The sequence below is a fragment of the Bison bison genome, unplaced genomic scaffold (assembly GCF_000754665.1).
Source record: "Bison bison bison isolate TAMUID 2011002044 unplaced genomic scaffold, Bison_UMD1.0 scf7180017864482, whole genome shotgun sequence".
NCBI lineage: Eukaryota > Metazoa > Chordata > Mammalia > Artiodactyla > Bovidae > Bison > Bison bison.
In genome coordinates this window covers 1,516,316-1,522,830 of record NW_011495042.1, presented here as the reverse complement: position 1 = coordinate 1,522,830, position 6,515 = coordinate 1,516,316, and the positions used below count along the sequence as shown (strand labels likewise).

Here is a 6,515-nt window from a genome sequence, read left to right as displayed (position 1 = left end):
ATCCACTCATAAATACTGTTTCCGGTCTTCACACCTCTAAGCTCCAGTAGTTTCAAGGTTTTAGAGCCCAAGTGACCCAAAAAAGTTCTTAGTTGGAAACTGAGAGTGCCACCTGACCCCACTGCCATTTCCTTACACAATCAGAGAAATGGTGAACAACAGAAAAAAGAAAAACATATAGATACATATACATGTGTATATACATATTCTGGCAGGGTATGTATAATATATGAAACATAGGGGAATGCTTGTGCATTGCCTTATACCCCAAAGTAGGAACTAACAGAAACAACCCCAGTCCTATACAGACAGATCTATGAATGTCTCAGGTGACTGAGGGGTGACAGACTAGGCCACCTCAAAGGACTCCGTCCATGGAGGTGGTGGCCATAGAAAAGGGGAACCTAAGATAGTAGTGGAGGATGAAGGTCTTAAGAACCAGGTACAAAACAAGTATTGTTTCTGCCTATAGTTCTCATCCCTCTTTACTTCTCCCATTATTGTGTTTGAGTTATGCTGGTTCTGCTTAAATGTAACATTTGGTTCACAGGTTACAGATGATCAGCTGGGCTGAAGTGAAAGTCCAAAAGAAACTAAGATCACTGGGAGAGCATGGGCTTGGACGACTGAGCTCAGGGACTCATCTCTAGATGTGGCACTTGATGACTTGGGCTACCCTCCAAAACACACATTAGGCATATAATTTTACTTTTATAGAATGATATTATACATGCATGTCTGAAGGTATCTTTTTAGCACAGTTTTTTGTTTCTCTCCTTTTTTTCCTACCAGTCTTTTCATCTCCTCTCTGCCCTCTCCTATCTGATATCCCCCAAGTCTCACAAATGGCCCTTGTTCTCTGTCCTAATGCACCATATCCATACACAGTTGTCTGGGGTTTTGTTTTCCTTTTTTGCCATTGTTTACAATACACAATACACTGTTCTTTGCATCTTACTTTCGAACCCAACAATACTTTGTGGAAATTCTTCCTAATCAGCTGGTTTGGCTCTAATTCTTTCTGTTTAACGGCATAATAATATTCTAGAGTATGGCTGGGCCATAATTTATTGAACTTTTCTGTGCTGTGTATATGCTTAGTCACTCAGTCATGTCCAACTCTTTGCGACAGCATGGACTGTAGCCTGCCAGGCTCCTCTGTCCATGGGGATTCTCCAGGCAAGAGTACTGGAGTGGGTTCCCATGCCCTCCTCCAGGGGATCTTTCCAACCCAGGGACTGAACCCAGGTCTCCCGCATTGCAGGTGGATTCTTTACCATCTGAGCCATCAGGGAAACCTGAACGTTTCTAGTATTTAGCATTAATCACTTTTCAAGATTCTTCTTTTTTACTTACATATCCTTACATGCCAGTCACTGGTACTTCTAATTCTATGGCATTGGCTCCCAGGTATGGGATTGGTGGGGCACAGGATATATGTTTTAAATTTTATTTTTTTTATTTTTTAAAATATAAATTTATTTATTTTAATTGGAGGTTAATAACTTTACAATATTGTATTGGTTTTGTCATACATCAACATGAATCTGCCACGGGTGTACACGTGTTCCCCATCCTGAACCCCCTTCCCTCCTCCCTCCCCGTACCATCCCTCTGGGTCATCCCAGTGCACCAGCCCCAAGCAGATTATATTATAAAACAATAATAATAATTTACTTTTCCACAGACAGCATATGAAGAAACCCCTCATTTTTCCTGTCTTTCACCAACTCATTATACCAGGCATTTCCACTCTTCTTAATGTGGTCAGTACGATGGACATAGAGTGATTTTTCACTTTGAATGTAATTTGCTTGTTTGAACATATTTTATATTTTTTAGCCACTTGGATTTGGTCTTCCATGAGCTGTCCACTCATTAGATAAAAAAACAGACACACAAAGATGGGAAGGATAAATAGTTATAGATGAATTCTACATACAACACTATGGCAACTCATTGGAAAACTGTGAAAAAGGGGAGGATGACTAGAAATTTTTTAATTATCAAAATTCACTCAAGAAGAAGTGGAAAATACAAATCGGCTGGTTAACATAGAAAATTAGAAAGGTAAATTAATATCTGCTTTTTAAAAATATCAGAACCAGATATACTAATAGTTAAATACTATCTAACCTTTTTAAAGAAGAGATAATTTCTGTGATATTTAAATTGTTGTAGCTCATAGAAAACTACAGAAAAATTCCTATTTAATTTTGTGAGGTCAGTCTATTTTTAAAGAGAGAAAGTGCAACTATATGTCAATCTCACTTATAAATTTATAAGTAAAGGTCAAAACATTGGGGAATAAAATCTAGCAGTACATCAAAATAATAATTTACGGTGGTCAAGTGATGATAGCTAAACATGAAAAGGAATCCAGATTAGGAGTTCTTTTCTCTTAATGCATTAGATTAACAAACTAAAGAACAAAAACCAAATAACTGCATTAATAGATACTAAAAAATTATCTGATAAAAGCTCAGCAATTATCTCCAAAATAGGGGAAATTATGAAACTATCTGTGCTGACATCTGTTACCAAAAGTCCTCAAAATGTATCACCCCAAACTAGCCAAATAAGTCAGGCACCATCTATCAATGTCTGCTACCCTCATTATAATTCAATATTACCTTAGCGGGTTTAACAAACACCAGATAAATGTCCAGATAAAACTCTGGACATTCATATACCTAGAAAATTCAAGAGAAAGAAACTTCTGGAACACATACTAATCAACAGTGTTTCCTTATAGTAATGATATGGAATAAGAATGTAGATGCCATAAAAGAAAAGGTAAACATACACACTTTTCCACTTTTTGTAGGACAGAGGAGACCAAGGGTCCCTAACCTCACGGTCAGTACCCTGTTGGGAACCGGGCTGCGCAGAACAAGGTAAACAACTGGCGAAACAGAAACCATCCCCCACCCTGTTCTGTGGGAAAACTGTTTTCCACGAAACTGATTCCTGGTGCCAAAAAGGTTGGGGACCACTGGAACAGACCACAGCAAACCCAATATAAAAATAATTGGAGAAAATACACTTGTAACAAAGAAGACCAATAAAGTATTGATATCTACAATATATAGCGTTCTTACACATTTGCAAGCAAAAGACAAACAACCCCACTATAAACAAGTGTTCAAAGTCACACCTTGATGAGATAAGGAACTAAACTTTATACCGCAGAAAGCAAGTTTCCCCTCAAAATGGTTGCTTCTAGCAAAGGAAACTGTGTCAGATTAACAATCAGATTATAGCCTCCTTTAAACCCTCCTCGCACCATCACCACCTAAAATCGTATGCCCTCAAGTGCTAGTCTTATATCTCATATCAGGCTGCTTTGGTTGTGGATGAAAGAGAAACATGGGCACCATTTAAATCTCTGGAGCACTGATTCCTGAATCCAGCTTGACAGTACCCCTGTGAATTCTACTTCACATGTGTTGGCCCTGAAATCCTGCTGAGCTGCAGAGGAGGTTCTGCTGGCCCTGGATGGCCTCAGCCTTCTTTATACTCCTGATCTGTGGTGTGGCTCTGAAAGACACATCACCTGGCTTTTGGAAGCAGATTTAGGTGTTGTCTACAGTTTTACTGCCAAGCCCCATCCACCAGACTGAGCAGTTTGGATGGAATCAGAACCTGGGTCAAGATACTCCGTTAGAGTTTGTGTAGGATGCACCATGGGACACTTCTTCTGGTGCGAAAGAGCAGTCCAGCCATTCCCCTGCCCCTGTTCTAGGTGAGTCCCCACTCATCCACATTGTTGGTTATGACACAGTGACCTGGGCAAAGGTGAAGAGCAATGAATGAGGTGATCACAACCCACCAGTTTCTGAACTGCCTCTTGGTCCCAGCCCATGTGTACAGCCTTCATGACCTGGGAATCACACTCTTTACCCTGGAGGTTGTGTGAATCCTCTACAGAAAGCACAGTCATCTAAGAGTAACAGCAGAGGGAGTGTGTGGAGACAACCAAGAAGGGGTAAACAAGGTGTGGATGGGGGAGGCATCTACAGTCTCTCTACCCCAGAGAGAAGGTGGATATGACAAAAGCAAGGTGGGGAGTCTCTCAGGGAAACTGACACAGAACTGTGACACATCCCAGGAGTGAGTGGGCTTAGAGGTTAGCAGGGGACAGGGAGATGCAGACTTTCAAAAAGTAGGGGGAGAGATGAGTCATGCAGATAATTCAAAACCTGCAAGGAGGAAATTAAGCACTTAAAATCAAAGGTTGTTAGTTTCCATCCTTCTATAGAAGTTAAGATAAAAGGGCAAAAAGACCAGGTAAGAAGAGGGGATTTCAACACAGGGATCAAAACTGAGGCAGCCTAGGCTGATAGAGGGGCAAAGATGTTTTTGTTAATGACCCATGATCCTAGCTTAAGTCCATGAAGAATCAGGGAGATTTTTGCGATTTTTCTGAGAGCTCCCATGGTGCCCACCAAACATGTAGGAAGCAGTGTCCATGGATGCAGTCCTGAGCTAAAATTTATGACAGATAGAGGGGAAATGTAAGACCTATTCTCAGGGTGAACTATTAGAAGACACTCAACAGCAGTGCTGACTGGTTTGATGTAGGACCTTTTTCTCTGACATGAGGTGGGTGGACCAGCAACATCCACATCACCTGGGAGCTTATCAGAACGGCTCAATATCAAGTCCTACCCCATACCTACTGAACCAGAATTTGCACTTTAGCAAGATTCCCCAGACGTCGTGTTTGAGAAACACTGATACAGGCAATGAGGCAAAATGAAGAGACTGCCTGGAGGCGGAACTGTTGCCCAAAGCTTCATGGATAAGTTGGGTCTTGGACAATTTTGCGTATGGATCCTGAGTGCTGGGAGGGAAGAACTGGAGGTATCCTCAAGGCCCACGTCAAATGCTTCACACATGCGAACTCAGGATGACACATCCACCCTGTCTATCCTCTTCTCAGCAAACTTCCCTGGGATGTTTCAAGCCCAGTAATGGCTCTGGTTATCAGGTGTGAATTGATCCACTCAAAGAAACTGGCCTGGGCTACCAATACCCTTCTGCCGTTGCTTTCTGACTGCACTCTAGAAGTGGGCTGGGGTTTCTGCAAGGGGCCTCAGAATGACCTCGCTATACCAGGCCTTTCTCTCCCTTACTCATGTGACCTTCCTATTGGGAGAAATATGTATTTAGGTACAAGTAATATACTTCTTTCCTATTAAGATGCCTGCCTTTTGCTTTTAGGAAACCCACAAAAGGGAAAATTTCAACTCAATCCAAAGAAAGGGATAATTCATATGTTAAGAATGGCCCTAATCCCTTAGCAAGGGATTATGTTCTAGGTCCAGAAAGGGGAGATTAATCCTGCACTCTTAATGGATGCTTTGTGTGAGGCAGATGCAGCCTCCACACCACATTTCCCCCACCCAGAACACCTTTTCCTGAACTGTGTTTCAGCACCTGACCTACATTGAGGAGTATTCCACTTTAAAGCGGCTGTTTGCAGTGCTGTGCTGTATCTACTCCATGGGTCTTGTTAAGGATATTGATTACACTGCCCTAGTAGCTGCCATCACGTGCTCCGTGATACACCAGTGAACAGCTGTGACAGAAAATTAGGAGAAAAAGGAAAAAGAAGTCAAAGATTCTCTTCTGTGCTCCAGAAGCTCTGGAAGCTAGTCTGTTTGCTATGAAATTCACGAGGTCTTTAATACATTAATGTGGAACACTCCAAGAAGAAGATGTGATAGATAGGGGCTTTCCAAACTTATTTAACCACATTTTTCAAGACAATCTTGTCTGTACAGATTTCACCATGTTCATTTCGTCTCAAAGAAGACCCACGAGAGACACTTTTCTCGAATTCAGTACCAAGAATGGCATTTCCTGGGGAACTACTCTGCTGATTTTGTGAGTCATGACAATTCAAAACTAGCCATGTTTTACTCTTTTCATTGCTTCTGAGCTGAGGGCAAGACACTGGAAGGCCTCCAGAAAGTATACCAAAATTTGGAGCACTCCCTCTGTGGCCTGACTCACTGCTGTCCACTTGTTTTCCTCAATTTCCTCAATGATTTATCTGAAACGTTTCTCTTGACCTAGCTCTATGTAAATCACATTAAATCGTTTTCCAAACAAAAATTCAGAAAGGCTAAGCAACTCACCCAAGGTCACACAGCTTCAGTTCAGTCGCTCAGTCATGCCCGACTCTTTGCGACCCCATGAATTGCAGCACGCCAGGCCTCCCTGTCCATTACCAACTCCCGGAGTTCACTCAAACTCACGTCTATGGAGTCGGTGATGCCATCCAGCCATCTCATCCTCTGTCGTCCCCTTTTCCTCCTGCCCCCAATCCCTCCCAGCATCAGAATCTTTTCCAATGAGTCAACTCGTTGCATCAGGTGGCCAAAGTACTGGACTTTCAGCTTTAGCATCAGTCCTTCCAAAGAACACCCAGGACCGATCTCCTTTAGAATGGACTGGTTGGATCTCCTTGCAGTCCAAGGGACTCTCAAGAGTCTTCTCCAACACCA

General features: G+C 42.1%; 1 long non-coding RNA gene across 3 annotated transcripts in view; it reads right to left on the bottom strand.

Annotated features, from left to right (window-relative positions):
• Positions 1 to 6,515, bottom strand: part of LOC105004702 — a 176,706-nt gene that overhangs the window by 112,451 nt on the left and 57,740 nt on the right. The window lies entirely within an intron of this gene.